Here is a 20,215-nt window from a genome sequence, read left to right as displayed (position 1 = left end):
ACCAACATTTCCCAGAATGCAAAACAATCATGAAAGTGCAGCCATGTAAAACATAAAGGGCCAGATGTAGGTAAAGTCAATTTTGCGAGTCCTTAATAGCGATTTTTAACGACTCACTATTAAGGACAAGCAAAATGGAATGTATGTAGGAATCGCAAAAATAATTGTGATTCCTTAATATTCCTTAATTGGGAGTCGCAAATTGAGATTCGCAATCAAGGAATACCTTCCCATTCATTTTTATGGGCCAAGAGGCCCATAGGAATGAATGGTATTTGCGCACGCAATTTGCGAGTAACCAAGAGGTACTCGCAAATTGCGTGCGCAATTGTAAGGGTACAAGGGTTCCAAAAGGACACCCTGTTGCACCCCTGTAATGTGCATGTGTGCCACATGGCACTTTGAAAAAAGCAAAAAAGTGCTTTTTTAAAGGAAATCGCAAAATACCACCAACTTGAAGTTGGTGGTAATTTGCGATACCTTAAGGCAATATCGCAATTTGCAATGCCTACTAGCATAGCATTTAGGGAATCGCAAATTAAGATTCTCTAAATGCTTGCGCAAAATAGGGAATCACAATTTTTGCGATTCCTTATGTTGCGAGTGGGTATTTGCCTACTTACATTGCACACAGCCAAATTGCGATCGCAAACGCTGAAATTTTGCGAATTTCATAGTTTGCGATCGCAATTTGGCTTCCTACATCTGGCCCATAGCACAATAACCATCACCTTTACCCTAGAGAGCCTGAGCCTCAGTAGTCTCAAGTTTGGCTACATAATAAACGAAAGTGCAAAATACCAACTAAAGCTAGTGCTTGTGTAAACCACTTATATACAGCAATCGTTCAACCCTCATTCTACAGCCATAGCTGTTCTTATCTTCTCAATTGATTATTCCTTTTAACGTATATTACATTTGAATTGCCACACCCTAACCAATTTAGCTTGCCATTGGTTAAACACAGGGCACCTTGTCGGTTTCCAAAGCTGTAAAATCAACGATCATGCAATTGAGACAGGTACAACTATACATTTTGTATTCAATCTTCATTGGTGACCCATTATTGCCTGAAAGACCAAATAACACAGTTAATGGGTCTGGTGCCAGTCTTGTCCCACTCTCCTGGCTCATAAAACCAATTATTTGGCCCCCAAATATTTCTAGAACGGTCTAAGCATAAACAATGTAGATACAACTTCCTTGTGCCAATGAATTACATCTAAAATATTGATTAGGGACATTATGAAAGCCTGAATGTAATAATTGAGGTGTGTAATACTACATGCATGTAGCAAAAAGCTCCATTCTTTTAAAATGTTCTGCTCTCAAAACATTATGGCCAAATGAGGAGATATATGCTCACTGTTCAGGGGAAACAACACACGCAGCTGCAGAAAATATTTTACAGAGGAACTCCGCAATTATTTGCTCCTGTAGACTCTGATGCAGCACCCTATACTAATTACGCAATTCTACCAATTGATTTTTAAAAAGTAATTTCAATAATTAGAAAGTGAAATACCCTTGGGTTGTTAGCATAATGCCTCAAAAAACTTGAAATGTGTGCCTTACTAAGCCACAATATGGACCTGATCTCATTCTCTTGCAGGACGCACTGCTCCCAAGACTCCCAGCTAATATTTATTCTAAAATTCGCTAATGTATTCAATCCCTGCCTTTTCCGTACCTCTATTAAATCGCCGGACATTTAACTTTTACAATCCTGCAATGAGAAGAAAGGGTGACGATCCAGTATCTCATACTTTAAACCAATTTCATTATTTCTCAATAAAATTCCTTTTAACATTTTCTATCTATTTGTTTTTTGGGCATTTCCACGTTTAAAAAAAAAACAATGTTGAAGATCTGACCCTTTGAACATTACTCTTAAAAAACTATTATCGGAAGACAGTGGGTCATTCCAATAATGAAAAACAAAATCTAAAATGACAGCTTGATCATATAGAAACGGAAGTCCGGTAATGTCAATCCACTCTGATCTTCACCTAATTGAATAATAATCAGCTGAGTTCGAGGACGCTGATTCTGCCATTAAAAACTTCCTGATTAAAAAAGCAATCTCATTAAAGTAACTCTTATTTAGAATTAAATTAGTGAATAAAAATAAAAATAAGGGTTGGATTGTCATTTTAATTAATGAGACTCGTCCTATAATCGACAGAGGTAAAAAATGCAATTTCGAATAATTTTTTTACCTTAATTAGCATTGCTCAATAGTTTAACTTGAAAAGGTCTGGATGTTAGAGGCGACACAGACACCTAGTTACCTAGTAGAATGTGCTAAAGAAGACTGATCCCAAATTAGAATGGGAAGATCCACTTGGCATTCGACACGGTCCCTCATTCACTTCTCCTTGCTCGACTTGCCGGGATCGGTGTGTCGGGCGCTGTCTGGGGCTGACTTAGGTCCTTCCTTGAGGGGCGGGTCCAGCAGATGTTACCTCTATTAGTTCTCAGAGAAATGAGCATTCATATACAGTGCCAAAACACAAAATATTAAAGTGCAGTGACCATAAACTTGCCTCGAGACGACAGAGACAAACTAATCTCAATATTATACATAGAGACACCTAATAAATGAATCATGATTGTACACTGCCAACACTTCCCAGAATGCAAAACAATCATGAAAGTGCAGCCATGTAAAACATAAAGGGCCAGATGTAGGTAAAGTCAATTTTGCGAGCCTTAATAGCGATTTTTACCGAATCACTATTAAGGACAAGCAAAATGGAATGTATGTAGGAATCGCAAAAATAATTGTGATTCCTTAATATTCCTTAATTGCAAATCGCAAATTGAGATTCGCAATCAAGGAATACCTTCCCATTCATTTCTATGGGCCAAGAGGCCCATAGGAATGAATGGGATTTGCGCACGCAATTTGCGAGTAACCAAGAGGTACTCGCAAATTGCGTGCGCAATTGCAAGGGTGCAAGGGTTCCAAATGGACACCCTGTTGCACCCCTGCAATGTGCATGTGTGCCACATGGCACTTTGAAAAAAGCAAAAAAGTGCTTTTTTAAAGGAAATCGCAAAATACCACCAACTTGAAGTTGGTGGTAATTTGTGATACCTTAAGGCAATATCGCAATTTGCTATGCCTACTAGCATAGCATTTAGGAAATCGTAAATTAAAAGTCTCTAAATGCTTGCGCAAAATAAGGAATCACAAGTTTTGCGATTCCTTATGTTGCGAATGGGTATTTGCCTACCTACATTGCACACAGCCAAATTGCGATGGCAAACGCTGAAATTTTGCGAATTTCATAGTTTGCGATCGCAATTTGGCTTCTTACATCTGGCCCATAGTACAATAACCATCACTTTTACCCTAGAGAGCCTGAGCCTCAGTAGTCTCAAGTATGGCTACATAATAAACGAAAGTGCAAAATACCAACTAAAGCTAGTGCTTGTGTAAACCACTTATATACAGCAATCGTTCAACCCTCATTCTACAGCCATAGCTATTCGAATCTTCTCAATTGATTATTCCTTTTAGCGTATATTAAATTCGAATTGCCACACCCTAACCAATTTAGCTTGCCATTGGTTAAACACAGGGCACCTTGTCGGTTTCCAAAGCAGTAAAATCAACGATCATGCAATTGAGACAGGTACAACTATACATTTTGTATTCAATCTTTATTGGTGACCCATTATTGCCTGAAAGACCAAATAACACAGTTAATGGGTCTGGTGCCAGTCTTGTCCCACTCTCCTGGCTCATAAAACCAATTATTTGGCCCCCAAATATTTCTAGAACGGTCTAAGCATAAACAATGTAGATACAACTTCCTTGTGCCAATGAATTACATCTAAAATATTGATTAGGGACATTATGAAAGCCTGAATGTAAAAATTGAGGCGTGTAATACTACATGCATCTAGCAAAAAGCTCCATTCTTTTAAAATGTTCTGCTCTCAAAACATTATGGCCAAATGAGGAGATATATGCTCACTGTTCAGGGGAAACAACACACGCAGCTGCAGAAAATATTTTACAGAGGAACTCCGCAATTATTTGCTCCTGTAGACTCTGATGCAGCACCCTATACTAATTACGCAATCCTACCAATTGATTTTTAAAAAGTAATTTCAATAATTAGAAAGTGAAATACCCTTGGGTTGTTAGCATAATGCCTTAAAAAACTTGAAATGTGTGCCTTACTAAGCCACAATATGGACCTGATCTCATTCTCTTGCAGGGCGCACTGCTCCCAAGACTCCCAGCTAATATTTATTCTAAAATTCGCTAATGTATTCAATCCCTGCCTTTTCCGTACCTCTATTAAATCGCCGGACATTTAACTTTTACAATCCTGCAATGAGAAGAAAGGGTGACGATCCAGTATCTCATACTTTAAACCAATTTCATTATTTCTCAATAAAATTCCTTTTAACATTTTGTATCTATTTGTTTTTTGGGCATTTCCACGTTACAAAAAAAACAATGTTGAAGATCTGACCCTTTGAACATTACTCGTAAAAAACTATTATCGGAAGACAGTGGGTCATTCCAATAATGAAAAACAAAATCTAAAATGACAGCTTGATCATATAGAAACGGAAGTCCGGTAATGTCAATCCACTCTGATCTTCACCTAATTGAATAATAATCAGCTGAGTTCTCCTTGCGCGACTTGCCGGGATCGGTGTGTCGGGCGCTGTCTGGGGCTGACTTAGGTCCTTCCTGGAGGGGCGGGTCCAGCAGATTTGGTTTCCACCGTCATCCTCCTCCCCTCAGTCAGTGACAACTGGAGTCCCCCAGGGGTCTTCCCTTAGTCCCCTTTTTTTAAATATTTATGTTACACCTTTAATATATTTAGTGGAGGATTTGGGGGCAAAGGTGATGGCCTATGCCGACGGTACCCAGCTGCTTTTTACTTGGGACAAAAATGCGGACTCTGGTTTTTCGGTCCAGCACTGTCTCCCTTCTATCTTCAAATGGTTGGCGGATGCACAACTCAAGTGCAATGAAGAGAAGTCAGAGATTCTCCTTTTTGGGAAATTTCCTTCCAACTTCTGAGATTCTCTCTGGCCACCTGAGTTCCCCTTGCCCACCTCTACAGGGAAGCCTGTCAAAAATCTGGGGGTGTGGTTTGATGAGAGTCTCTCCTTTTCGACGCATATCAAGAAGTTGGCTGGCTGTTGTTTTGGTCTTCTCAAAACCCTAAGAAAATGTTTTCCTCTCCTACCCCAGCGGCGAGGGAAACGGTTACTTGTGCACTGATTTTGTCTCGGCTGGACTACGCCAATGCTCTTTATGTTGGTATTCCGGGCTACCTGCTGAAGAAGCTCCAGGTGGTTCAAAATACGGCAGCTAGACTTCTATTGGGCATTTCGGCTAGGAACAGCGTCCACCATCAGTTGCGATCACTTCACTGGCTTCCCGTGATGGATAGAGTTACATTTAAATCACTGGTTCTGGCCCATCGTGCTCTTCACGGTAGTGGTCCATCCTACTTGCAGAAACGTTTTTCCTTCTATGTTCCTTTGCGACCCTCGAGGTCTATGTCCCTACGCTTCACTCAAGTAGGTTCCTCACTTTAAATATCAGAGGCTAGGGGGCAGCTTTTCTCTGAAGGCTGCTGTTGCTTGGAATGCCCTTCCTCTTGCCCAGCGTAATATTCAGGAGCCAGTGGCTTTTAAGAGGAATCTGAAAACACCTTTCTTTGCTTAATGTTCATTTTCCATACTCCGCTAGGCACCGCGCTGGGACACTCATGAGTATCTGTGCGCGTTACACATTTATGTAACATAACATAACATAACATCCTCCCTTGTAGCATTGAATAGGAATAACTCTGATTTCATGTTATTGATCTTCTACCCACCCATAACAGTATACTCGTTAAACCGATCAAGCAACCTCTGAATATTTGCTTGAGATGCAGTCAAATATAAAATATTTATCACCTGCAAATAGTATTAACATGGAGCTACCCAAAAAAAGAGGTATCATTGAATTGTTGTTTCACAAAATATTTGCAAGTGGCTCAATGAAAGGTCTTCATCTTCTTGCAAAAGTCAGTAAGAGAGGAAGAGGCTCTGAAGAGTTGTGGCAGGTTGTTCCAGGCTTTAGGGATCAGGTGCAAGAAGGCACGGCCCTCTGCTCTACCTTTGTGTATGAGTAGGTTGTGTGCTATTGAGAGACCGGCAGAGCAGAGGTGTCTGGTAGGTTGGTGGAAGTGAATGCAGCTGTTCAGGTAGGCCGGGCCTGTGTTGTGGAGTGCTTTGTAGGTGTGGGTAAGGAGTTTGAAGTGTATGCAGTTGTGTTTTGGGAGCCAGTGGAGTTCTCTGAGGTGTGGTGTGAGTTCAGCATGGGAGGTTGAAAACTAGTCTGGCTGCTGTGTTTTGGGTGGTCTGCAGTCTTCTTGTGAGCTGGTAGGCAGGGGCGGATTGGTACTGCGGGCACTCGGGCATTGGCCGATGGGCCGGTGTCTCAGTGCCCTCTCTGGGCCATTTCTTTTCCTTTCCCAGTCCACAGAGGGCACTGGACAGGGAGAGTAAAGCAAGCCTCGCTCGATGGCTGTGTGATATGGCTGTTCAGCAATTATCAGCTGTGGCCTATCCTTGACCCCCTGCCTTGCCAGGCAATCACGCTGATAGAGGGCTGAGGAGCGGGTGATGGTGTGCCAGAATCGGCCTCCTTGGGGGCCAAGTGTTGCTTAGACTATTGAGCCATTTTCACCTCGGGCCCACGCAGCCCAGAAACAGTGTTTGCATTTGACACATCACCCACAGCCCTTTTCATTCAGGGCATAGTGGGCGAGGAAGAATGGGTCTCGCTGTGGGGGCCAGGTCATGCTGTGGACTCACAGCATCTTCACCTCGAATGTGGGCCACTTTTTTCGGCAGAGCCCACGCCAAATTGTGATCCCAATCTGACCTTGCTGGTAACTTTTCCCTGCGTACAGGATGTTCCCATAGTCTAATCTGCAGGTGATGAGGGACTGGGTCGCCTTTTCCAGACCATTATGAAGACCATGTCTTTAAGTCAATTGAATGAACTACAGCACACTGGCAAACATGATGTACAGTGCCTTATCCTGTCACTTGTTGTGCCACTCAAACCTGAACTAGGACGATCGAATCAGGGTCTTTTGGTGGTACCAGCATGTTCACAAATGTTAGCAATAAATTAGGAAGATTACAGTTGGGATTTCTAATGGAGAAACCCTTGACATTTGTTTGTGTAATTTTGGTTTTCCTACAAGGGATCGCCATTGATGATCATTAGCAATGAATAGTACTGCTCATGTGTAGGAATCATGGAGCACTTCTTCCAAATGTACACTTTGGTGTTAAATCTTCTACTTATTTTGGAATAATCCGAAATATGTATGTTACAAAATGATTTAGGAGCTTATAAAGCAGTTTGTCATTCATTTTCTTTATAAAACTGAAATTGTAGTTAAAAAACAGAAATGTCACCAGCAAAATTAGGTGACATTTGAAAACCTCTAACTCAAACCTTTTTTATTATTATTATTATAAACTCTTTTTTTATTGAAACATTTGGCATGTAAACAATAAGGACACAGTATTTCACATATCATCAGTAATCCGCAGTGTGGTAAGACATCAAGAATCCCTTTACCTCGATACTATACGATTGTCCACGGGGATGTCATACTATGTAACATCATCAACAACATCATCACGACTCCCAGGCGGCACACATATCTCCCCCCGGAAGGTGTTCCAAAGCCCCCATATTTGCGACCACTTCTTCGGGCACCCCTTGAGACATAAATAGGTATCTCTATCACCATACACCAATCCATGTCTCTGGCCCAGTCAGCGATACACGGTGGGTTCGGGGCTCTCCACAATTGTGCGATATTCCGCTTGACTACCATGAAACCCAAAGTGGTCCAGATCCTCTCTTTAGCCGTAAGGTCAGTGGGGTCCCAAATGTTCAACAAAATCAGTTTGATGTTGCACTGTATCCGCTGCAGACGTGGGTCCCTTGCTCACTGTGCCACTGGATTCAAGTTAGCCTGGCTGAAGAAGGGTGACTTACCCTGAAACCGGTCCCAGGGTGCTTGTTTCCGGTCCAGGGAGGACCTGGCCTACCAGTTCGGTCTGGACTGTTCCCATGAGGCACAGGGTCAAGACTGATTTGCGTATGGCTGGGTCCAAACTGGGGTGGCGTAGTGGGCAAAAGAACGATGGATTTAACACAGATCTTTTGACTGGGGGAGAATGTTTGCATTGTCAGCATTCCATCCATCATTTGTTTGCTGTAACACTTTTTGCCCTAAGTGGGATGGGTATGCCCAGACGTGGGTCCCTTGCTCACTGTGCCACTGGATTCAAGCTAGCCTGGCTGAAGAAGGGTGACATACCCTGAAACCGGTCCCAGGATGCTTGTTTCCGGTCCAGGGAGGACTTGGCCTGGCAGTTCGGTCTGGACTGTTCCCATGAGGCACAGGGTCAAGACTGATTTGCATATGGCTGGGTCCAAACTGGGGTGGCGTAGTGGGCAAAAGAATGATGGATTTAACCCAGATCTTTTGACTGGGGGAGAATGTTTGCATTGTCAGCATTCCGTCCATCATTTGTTTGCTGTAACACTTTTTGCCCTTAGAGGGATGGGTATGCCCAGACGTGGGTCCCTTGCTCACTGTGCCACTGGATTCAAGCTAGCCTGGATGAAGAAGGGTGACATACCCTGAAACCGGTCCCAGGATGCTTGTTTCCGGTCCAGGGAGGACCTGGCCTGGCAGTTCGGTCTGGACTGTTCCCATGAGGCACAGGGTCAAGACTGATTTGCATATTGCTGGGTCCAAACTGGGATGGCGTAGTAGGCAAAAGAACAATGGATTTAACCCAGATCTTTTGACTGGGGTAGAATGTTTGCATTGTCAGCATTCCGTCCATCATTTGTTTGCTGTAACACTTTTTGCCCTAAGTGGTATGGGTATGCCCAGTCATGGGTCCCTTGCTCACTGTGCCACTGGATTCAAGCTAGCCTGGCTGAAGAAGGGTGTCATACCCTGAAACCGGTCCCAGGATGCTTGTTTCCGGTCCAGGGAGGACTTGGCCTGGCAGTTCGGTCTGGACTGTTCCCATGAGGCACAGGGTCAAGACTGATTTGCATATGGCTGGGTCCAAACTGGGGTGGCGTAGTGGGCAAAAGAATGATGGATTTAACCCAGATCTTTTGACTGGGGGAGAATGTTTGCATTGTCAGCATTCCGTCCATCATTTGTTTGCTGTAACACTTTTTGCCCTTAGAGGGATGGGTATGCCCAGACGTGGGTCCCTTGCTCACTGTGCCACTGGATTCAAGCTAGCCTGGCTGAAGAAGGGTGACATACCCTGAAACCGGTCCCAGGATGCTTGTTTCCGGTCCAGGGAGGACCTGGCCTGGCAGTTCGGTCTGGACTGTTCCCATAAGGCACAGGGTCAAGACTGATTTGCATATTGCTGAGTCCAAACTGGGATGGCGTAGTAGGCAAAAGAACGATGGATTTAACCCAGATCTTTTGACTGGGGTAGAATGTTTGCATTGTCAGCATTCCGTCCATCATTTGTTTGCTGTAACACTTTTTGCCCTAAGTGGTATGGGTATGCCCAGTCGTGGGTCCCTTGCTCACTGTGCCACTGGATTCAAGCTAGCCTGGCTGAAGAAGGGTGTCATACCCTGAAACCGGTCCCAGGATGCTTGTTTCCGGTCCAGGGAGGACCTGGCCTGGCATGTTCGGTCTGGACTGTTCCCATGAGGCACAGGGTCAAGACTGATTTGCATATGGCTGGGTCCAATCTGGAGTGGTGTAGTGGGCAAAAGAACGATGGATTTAACCCAGATCTTTTGACTGGGGGAGAATGTTTGCATTGTCAGCATTCCATCCATCATTTGTTTGCTGTAGCACTGTATCCGCTGTCCCGTTACTTCCTCCATCATGAGAACCACCCCCTCCCACAACTTCTGAATTTTCACACATTCCCAGAGTGTATGGATGAAGGTGCCCTCTTGCCCGCATTGTCGTGCACAGCCACTGTCTTGGGCGTATCCCATATGGACCAACGAGGGTCCGGACAAATAGGTCCTATGGAGGATTTTGAGCTGGACCAGTCGGAGTCTGGAGGAGATGGCAACTTCACGAGGAGAAGCCACCGCGGCCTGTTACTCCTCATCTTCCAGGCCAGCGACGTCATGGTCCCATTTACCTCTAAGGCGGGTTAGGGGGTCGGTCATATTGTTAATAAGCTTCTTATATATGAGAGATATGGCTGTTTCTGGCAGGTCACCATCTAGGATCCTGCCCTCTAGAGGGGAGGAATCAGGAAGGACCGTACCTTTGGGGAGAGCTGCGAGCAGTGCGTGCCTAATTTGGAAGTACCAGAACTGTTCTGTGGTGGCCATTTCAAACTCTTGACTTAATTGGGAGAAGGGTATGACATTGCCCGATTTCCAAAGGTCCCCTATCCTGGAAATACCGATGGTATGCCATTTGTTGAAACCCAGGGAGCGCGACAGCCGACCCAGCTGGTCACAATGCCAAAGCGGCGTAGCTTGAGTGAGCTTGCCTTCCCAACCCAGGCTTTTAGTAGCTTCCTTCCATACTTGCATGGCATGTTTGGTCGGGCCGATGTCCCGGGATTTCGTGTACAGCGCACCATCAAACCCACCCCCAGGGAGGAGCAAACGATCGATCCGAAATGCCGGGTCATCATGCCCTCTATAAGTGCATTGATTAATGGCAGCAAGCTGTGAGGCCCAGTAGTATCTTTTCATGTCTGGGAGCCCAATACCCCCATCATACCACCCCAGCGTGAGTTTGTGTCTGGCAATGCGGGGGGGATTTACCCTCCCATAGCAGATCTCAAACTGTGCCCTCCAGTTCCCTAAAGTATGACGCCGCAACCGGTAGGGGAGTATTTTGTAACACGTACCAAAGACGGGGGAGGGACATCATCTTGAATAGGGCTGCTCGTCCCAGGAGAGTCAAGGGGAGCGACTTCCAGTGCAGGACATCTGATTTAAGACGCGCTAGTGGTGGCCGAGGGTTAGTGTCATAAAATCTTGACAGGTCTTTAGATACCCACATTCCCAGATACTTAAAGCCGTCGACGGCCTCCGTCAACTGGCAACCCCTTGGAAAGCGAGGACGCCGTCCTCTAAGAACGTAGAGCACTGATTTAGACCAGTTAATCACGTAGCCCACGAACCTGCCAAAAATTTGAAATATATCCATCACCACACTGAGAGACGCTGCCTGGGAGGCAAGATAAAGCAGGATGTCGTCAGCATACAATGATATGCGATCCTCCCACCCGTACGTCCGTTTAAGGCCGCTAATAACAGGGTCCTGGTGGATCCATGCTGCCAGAGGCTCCAAGGCTAAGGCAAACAGGAGCGGTGACAGGAGGCAACCTTGCCTGGTGCCCCTGCCAAGAGCAAAGACAGGGGATTTCCGGTTATAAACAACAGCACACGTAGAGCCATTCAATGGTGTCAAAGGCCAAAGCGGCGTCCAGGGATACCACCACAGCCTCCTCCCTAATCATATCTGCCCTGCAGAGTACCGTGTGGAGTCGGTGGAGATTAAGGGACGTGTTTCTCGCCGGCATGAATCCGGACTGATCCGGGTGTATCAGATTGGGAAGGACTGGAAACAAACGAGTGGCAAGGACTTTCGCAAGAATCTTGACCTCGCAGTTAAGTAGCAAGATGGGCCTGTATGAGGAACACAAGTCAGCGGGTTTGCCCGCTTTGTGGATTACAATGATGTTGGCCAACCTGTGATTCTTGGGAAGAATTCCCCCTCTCTTTACTTTCCCGATACATGGCTGTGACAAAAGGGGCAGTCATGCCCGCCGTTAGTTTAAATAACTCTATAGGAATCCCGTTAGGGCCCGACGCTTTACCCCCGTGCAGATCATGGATGGCCTTCTCCACTTCGATTACTGTGATATCTCTGTCTAGGTCGGAACTCTCCTCCTCGGTGAGGACTGGCATCAGAATATCGTGTAGGAGGGAGGAAGCTTCATCCTCTGCAGTAGGTGGTGCTGGAAGTATACAGGGAGTGATAGTATTTACCAAATGCGTCCGCAATGTCTTGTGGATCGGTTATACGGGAATGTGGGTCAATGGCAATTTCGACCACAACGCGCCGTGCCCCATCTCTGCAATCTAGCCAGGCCAACAGTTTGCCTGCTTTATCGCCCACATCATAGATCCTGCTAAGGGTAGCCCTATGTTGTGTCCTAGCCGCGTCTGTGGCTAGGTCCGAAAGCTCCTTTGTTTTAATACGGAACTGTTGGCGCACCTCCTCCGAGTCCTGCGATCTGACTGCGTGTTCCAATGCTAGGAACACTTCCGCAAAAACTTGTCATGGCAGTAGCCCTCTCCTTGCGTTGCCCAGCGATTTGTCCCAGGACTACCCCCCGAATGACAGTCTTATAGGCCTCCCAAAGTGAGACGGAGGAGCTAACCGATCCCAGGTTTTTTTGGAAATACAAGTCAGATTCAGTTAGAACCTTCTCCCTGATGGAGGGAGTTGTGAGATACCACGAGTTGATCGGCGCAACATGGCCGATCGTGGGCTCCCCCACCTCCAGCCTACACAGGACGGGAGAGTGATCCAAAATTCCCTAGGCCAAATGTCGTATATCTCTGACAGTGTGGAGATGGTGTGTAAGTGTGAGCACGTAATCAATACGTGACATGGTGCCATGGGGGCCCGAAAGAAGTGTGTATTGGAGCTCCACAGGGTGCAGGCACCTCCAGACATCCACAAGTCCCATACCACCCAAAAAACTGTGGATCCGTTTGCAGGATAATGGCAGGTCCTTCTGGGGCCATCTGTCTAGATATTCAGAGACAATGGAGTTGAAGTCGCCCCCAATCAATAATTGCTCGTCCGGCAGGCCCAGGAGAAGATCGCCGAGATCAATAAAGGCATGGGTATGTAGGTTTGGCGCAATGTACACTGAGACCAAGTTAAGGGTGGCTCCCTCCCAAATCCCAGACAGAGCTGTGAATCTACCCAGAAGGTCTGTATGGACCGTATTGATAGTCAAGGGGAAGGATTTACGGACTAGGATGCCCACCCCCCGGGAACCTGAGCCAAAAGCGGAGCGAGCTGCAAACTGAAAACCCCAGCGTGACAGGGCCTTGCAACCACTGCCCAACAAGTGGGTCTCCTGTAGGAACACAAAATCTGGCGAGTGTCTCTTCAGGAATTGGAGAACCACCCCTCTCTTTATTCTGTCCCCCATCCCATTCACATTCCAGGAGAGCAAAGTGAGTTTCCGTCTACTCTGAGTTAAAGGAGAGTAGTAACCCGGAGAGGAGCCCGTCAAGGGGGAGACAAGGAAGGGTCCCATGACACTCCCAAGCATTGTAATCAATGAGAGCGTTACAAACACTGTATCTGATGCAGCTGGCATCTGAGACCAATTAGATAAGACATGCCAAAACCAAAACAATACCAAAACCAAAACACAAATGCAATCCCCTTCCACCCACCCCACAGACCCAACATACATTCCCTCAATCCCCCCTCCCTGCCTCCCTGCTCGGCGGTAACAAAACCTCCCGCCCCCCAAACTAGCAGAGAGCCCATCGCCCACCCTTCCAAGAACTTATGGGTTTGTTTAGCCTAACCGAGCGTCGGCCCCAGAAAATTCAGTTTTATCGACATTAACATTAATAACCTGACATGGATACGTTAAGAACACCAGCAAGGGCCTAATAAACACCCAGCCACACCCAAACGGTCAGCAGGGGAACAGGCAAGTGTCGAGGAGTTCAATGCAACAAAGCGAACTGTGACAGTCTAACACAAGACGACCAAAGTATGACGCCAGTGGCGGAGACGGCTCTATCTCCACAGCCCTCCTTCGGTTTGAAATCTCCCAAATGCGATGCAGCGCGCGCAACAACATTTGTTTTCTTTATTTTTTTCGTAACTTACCTGCAATCGGCCGTATGCTGCATTTTACAACCCCCCACCCTGCCCCTCCTCTGCCCCACGTCACCGCCCCGGTAACACGCCCTATACGGGCCGTCGCTGCTTGTTTCCAATCCAGGGAGGACCTGGCTTGGCAGTTCGGGCTGGACTGTTTCCATGAGGCACAGGGTCAAGACTGATTTGCATATGGCTGGGTTCAAACAAGAATGGCACGGTGAGCAAAAAACAATGGAGTTAGGCCCAGATCTCTGTACTGGGGTGGACGTATGACATTGTTGTGCATTCTGTCCATCAACTGTTCTTTTTGCATTTGTCACCCCGAGTGGGACGGGTATGCCCAGACGTGGGTCCCGTGCTCACCATGCCACTGGAGTCAAGCTATCTTGGCTGATGAGGGGTGAAACCCCAAAACCGGTCCTAGGATGCTTGTTTCCAGTCCAGGGAGGACCTGGCTTGGCAGTTTGGGCTGACTTTTCCCATAAGGCACAGGGTCAAGACTGATTTGCATATGGCTAGGTTCAAACTGGAATGGCATAATGAGCAAAAAACGATGGATTTAGGCCCAAATCTCTGTACTGGGATGGATGTATGACATTGTTCTGCATTCTGTCCATCAACTGTTCTTTTTGCATTTGTCACCCCAAGTGGGAAGGGTATGCCCAGACATGGGTCCTGTGCTCACCATACCACTGGAGTCAAGCTATCCTGGTTGATGAGGGGTGAAACCCCAAAACCGGTCCTAGAATGCTTGTTTCCAGTCCAGGGAGGACCTGGCTTGGCAGTTCGGGCTGGACTATTCCCATGAGGCACAGCGTCAAAACAGATTTGCATATGGCTGGGTTCAAACTGGGATGGCATGGTGAGCAAAAAAACAATGGATTTAGGCCCAGATCTCTGTACTGGGATGGATGTATGACATTGTTCTGCATTCTGTCCATCAACTGTTCTTTTTCCAATTATGGCTGCGGCACAGCACTACCAAATGTCAGGACGTATTATAAAGCATCCCAAGTCAGTATGGGCAGCAAAAGCTATCTGAATGCTTTATATGCGGGAAGACAGGGACCCAAGGCGTAGCCAGTTACATTGACGGTGGTGGCTGTGGGAGCTGGCTGAACAGGGAAATGAAATGGAATAGGAGGCTGACCCTAAAGATGCTTCTATGAGAAGGAACCAGACTAGGGCTTACAGGAAATCAGCAAGGATTCCAGAGGTGGGATGACATTGGTCTTTCTATGCTGGCAGAGGTTTGGGATGTGAATGGGACAGTTTCACTTGAGCACTTGTGGAAGTAATATCAGAGGTCCATTATGCAATGCCTCAAGTATAGACAAGTTGAGACATGCTTTGCAGGGGCATATATCCAACCACAAGGAGACCCAAGAGAAAGTTGTGTCCATTCAAAGACAATGTCATTGACGTACGAGTCACTTATGAGGAACACAGAGGTGATGCTGGGGAGGCTGTGGGAATGGTGGGAGCAAGACCTCGGGGAACCGGATGAGGAAGATTGGACTAGAGTTCTAAGGCATCATATTGCTTGATTCAGCTGAAAATCCTGCAGAGAAATACTATATGAGAACCTTGCTGCATAAAATGTGAAAGGTGAAGGACACAAAGTGCCTTCGAAAATGTGGGCTGGAAAGCACCTTCCTGCACACCCTCTGGAGTTGCTCGAGGGTGCGCCCTTTTTAGGAGAAAGTTGCCACCTCAATCGGGGAAGCGATTGAGGGATGAGTTGAATTGCAGCTCAAGCTTGCGATACTGGGGGGTCTGGGATCCTACGGATGCAACTAGATATGAAAAGATCCTAGTGAATATCAGGTGCATGGTGGCAAAAAGAGATATTGCCCAGAGATGGGGTAGTGGGCTCACACCTAACTTGCAGAACTGGGCAACAGGAAATGGACAGGTGCATGCTGATGGAGAAAGGGGTGTATAGGGGCAGAGGCTGGCCACACAAATTTGAGAACATTTGGGGGACAGGGAGTCCGATGGTGGCTGCTAAGATATCAGGCAGAGTGACTGGGACAACATTGAGAAGTGGAGTGTGAGGATATAGGTACACTTGAGAAATTGGGACAGGAGGGTAGACACATACACATACTGCCCCGAGACGGGGGATGTGTCTCTTGGCTGGACCTTTGTTACTGGGTAGGGGCATTGGCTACATGTATCCTGTAGATGATTTACTGGCTGTTGGGGCTAGTGGGGGCCAGTGGGACTGAGCCAGGGAAATGCTGTGTAAGAAGTGTAATTGAACTGTTTTCTGACTGTTGTTTACTTATATCTAAACAATAAAAAAGTTTATATAAAAAAATACTGCAAGTGCAACTGCCTTGACATGAAACATCATTAATATATTTATGTTCTGGCATCAACACTTTCCACATAGATCAGACGTACTGGTCACAAACGAGTGGCAAAACAAAGGATTTTAAATGTACCTTTCTTCCATTCTTAAGAAACACCTTATTCCACTGAGAATTACCTCCAACTCCTACCCCCTTACTCTCCATCTTGACCTCTGTACTCTCCATTTGGGAGCAGTGCCCCAGAAATCTGTGTTTTTTGCTAACCCTGGTTGACCGCTCCTCTTTTCTCACAGGTGGAAGTTCATTGCTAAAGATGCAGTCAATAGACATCTGGGGGCTGACAATGACTTTCCTCTAAGCCTGTACCCACTCCCATTCTAAGGATACCAGGGCCTTATAGTGGGGAGCCTCAGTTACCCTACATGTCTCTCCTGGCAGTTACTGTTCTGAGGAAGCCAGCCTAGCTACCTCCATACTCTGACACAGGGATACAACAGGGCAATGACAGGTACCCCACTCTCCTAGACATGATGGCTCCTATCCTCAAGGATTATCAGCTTACCTTCTAGGTCCACTTCCCATCTAAAGAACACTAGGGCGTGCCCTACCCTCTCCCCTGGGGATAACATCCCCCTAAGGCCACATTGGGCAGCCCTGTGGGGTGCCCATCTGTTGGTGGCGTCCTGGGACAGGCAGAGCCTCCCCCCCCATTTGTGCCCTGCCTGGAGATAGCCTAAACACTGATGCATGTGAAAGAGCGCCCTCTGCTTCCGCCCATCAGACACTCCCCGCTTCTGCTCAGAAGGGGTATGTGAATCCTTCCCCTCCCTTTTGGGGCTTTTTGTGGAACTTCTCTAGGCTTCCCGCTCTTTTTGTTGAGTGGGCGTGACCCACTCTTCCTAGAGTCATTCCCAGGTACATTTTTGGTCACTGATGCAGATATAGAGGTAAGCCTCTCTACCAAGCTCTCAGGGCACGGTGAGCTTGGTATCTACTAGGTACCGACACAACTCTGTAAAACAATTACTTAGAATGTGCTCCTTCACAATGTCATCATTCACTTCCTCAATCAATCAATCAATCAATAATTTTAGGTACGCTACTCACCCGTGAGGGTCTCAAGGTGCTGGGGGGGGAGGGGGGTAGCCGCTCCGGTCAGTTGAAGAGCCAGGTCTTGATGGTTTTCCTGAAGATGTGTAGAGTGTGGGCACATCTGATGTCGATGGGGAGCTCGTTCCATGTCTTAGCTGCGATGTAGGAGAAGGTTCTTCCACCCATTCTTGCTCTGTGGATGTGCAGGGGATCGGTGAGGGCGATGGCAGCAGAACGGAGGTTTCTCGTGTGTACGTGAAAGAAGGTTCTTTCGTTGAGATATTAGGGTCCGGTGTTGTGGAGGCATCTGTAGGCGTGGGTGAGTATCTTGAAAGTTACTCTCCTCTCAACGAAGAGCCAGTGGAGGTTTTGCAGGTGTTGGGTGATGTGTTTGTGTCGAAGGATGCCGAGGACGAGTCTGGCTGCGGTGTTCTGTATGGTCCGGAGTTTGCAGGGCAGAGACTTGTTGATCCCAGCATAGAAGGTGTTTCCGTAGTCCGGTCTGCTGGTTATGAGTGCGTGGGTGAGTGAGTTAGTCTTTCTTGATTCTGTGGGATGCATTTGAAGGTCTTCCGGAGGATGCGGAGGCTGTTGAAGCAGGTGTAGGCGACTGCGTTGATCTATCCAGTCATGGAGAGCAAGGAGTCAAGTACGATGCTGAGTTTCCGGGCGTGGTAGGTGGGGGTGCTGCAGGGGGCGGTTGGCCACCAGGTGTTGTCCCAAGAAGAGGGGGAGGGTCCAAGGATGAGGACCTCTGTCTTCTCCGAGTTGAGCTTCAGGCAGCTGCTGCTCATCCAGGATGCAACGTCCTTCATTCCTTCCTGGAAGCTTAGTCTGGTGGTGATGGGGTCCTTGGTGAGGGAGAGGATGAGCTGGGTGTCGTCCTGAAATCTCTTCCTCCCCCTCTTCTGCCCCTTCATCCTCATGCTTCTGTGTGGTAGACTACAGCATGCAAACTTGCTGTATGCGGTAAAGGCAATCTTGTTGTCCTCCTTCTTGGACTCATTTACCTGCTTCTGCCCTCTCTCCTTCTACATCCTCCTCAGATCTGTAATGCTGAGACTCTCAATACTGCTCAAATCCACATCCATTTTTTCAGAAATCACAGGTTCAAAGTTGGAGGGTAGCAATGAAACTTTGGAAAAATAAAAAAAGGATCAATTAAAAAGCATAGGTCAATTAAAAAAAAAAAATTGACGTCTAATTACCAAAGGGACTTTTTTTTCCCCTTAAATCACTGAGTGGTACTGCAAAACACAAGTCCTGGAACCCACCACTGAACCCCAATATAAAAAATTGTATTGTTCTCCAGTATTGGATGTTTTCATAGATTCACTTGCTTGAATCATTCTACGGCTTCGAAGTGGGAGTCCCTCGGTACCATAATTAAGCAGTATGTATCAATATGATAGGCTATAATGGCAATGAACAATCCCTTTAATAGCCTATCTATGTCCTTTTTAAAGGACCAAACTTCAAACTTTAACCAATCTGGCAATAGCACCAGTGCTTAATTTGTAAATTATTAAGTGCAGGTGCTCAATTTTTTTTTGGGAGGCCTCACCCACTGTACCGGCTTCACCCATTTCCACCAGAGGCTCCACCCACTTCCTTTATCGGTTCCACCCACATCCACAAGCCTCAACACACCATAGCCACCTCCTCACATCTTGAGTTCCGCAAGAAGCTGAAGACCTGGCTCTTCACATAAGCACCTCGGGGATCTCACACCTGCCCAGGTGCTTGAATACCCGTTAGGTGATTAGTTTTTCTACAGCTCAATATAACTTAACATAATGTCACATATGGGAAGCCTATGACAACAACTTAAAAGTTAATTCAAATTGGAGAATGTGTGTAAATCACAAAATGCAGCTTTAGGAACGGTCGTTAAAGGACTGAGAGATAGCTTTGCAAATTAAAGAGAATGTGCTTGTACTGTGCTTTTTAAAAGAAAGGAAGGGGTAAAGGAAGAAATACATTAAGCAAGGCAGCCAAAAAGTGCGGCAGGAAGGGGTGTACTGAAGTGATGATATATATGAGCAATGGATGAAAGAAGGAGGGAATAAGAAAAGAATGTGAAAGGAGGAAATGAAGGAATAGAGGGCGAAAGGAAGTGAAGTATGTGTGATGGATGAAAAGAAAGAAGGAAGGAAAGGAGCAAGATAAGCATATGGAATGGTTGAGAAAGGAAGGAATTAAAGAAGAGGTCAAGGAAGGAGCTGGAAAAAAGTAAGGAAAGAATGGAGGAAGAAGGATTAAATGCACCCAGGGAGGAAGTATTGGGAATGAATGAGGGGGTAAGGAAGCAAGAATGGAGGAGGGTGTAAGGAAGCAAGAATGGAATAGGGTGTAAGGAAGCAAGAAGCAAGAGGGGAAAGGAGGCATGGCTGGAGGTGCTGAGGAAGAGAAAAAAGGGGAAAGAAAAATATGGGACGAAGGAAAGAAAAGAGGTCAGGGGAATGAATATGAGTATGAAAGGTACTGGGTCAAGGAGAGAGAGAGAGGATAATGACAGTGTAATATTGCATAGCAATTGAAAAACAAAAGATTGAAATACATGTGTGTCCTTAACATACCATGTATGTTTGTAAAGCACATATTCACCAAAGGGGGCCTTAACACTGAATTTAAAATGTTGTTATCCAGCTTACTGGCACACATTTTATCGACCTCAGATATATGAAAGACTGAGTTGCTGCACCCAGATTTAAATTTATGAACCTGAGAACAAACAGATTCCTGGAGTGGATATAAAGAAATGAGCAAGAAGGAAAAACATAAAAGGGTGAGTGAGGAAGGAGGAGAGGTCTGAAGGCAAATATAGATACAGTAGACAAAGAATGTGAAGAG

The 20,215-nt window shown here is 46.3% G+C and overlaps 1 protein-coding gene across 5 annotated transcripts in view; it reads left to right on the top strand.

The window, feature by feature from the left end:
• The window catches only part of ARHGEF25 (Rho guanine nucleotide exchange factor 25), a 980,382-nt gene that overhangs the window by 883,956 nt on the left and 76,211 nt on the right, over positions 1 to 20,215 (top strand). The window lies entirely within an intron of this gene.

Source organism: Triturus cristatus, chromosome 4_1 (genome assembly GCF_964204655.1).
Source record: "Triturus cristatus chromosome 4_1, aTriCri1.1, whole genome shotgun sequence".
Lineage (NCBI taxonomy): Eukaryota > Metazoa > Chordata > Amphibia > Caudata > Salamandridae > Triturus > Triturus cristatus.
This window is presented reverse-complemented; position numbering and strand designations above follow the sequence as displayed.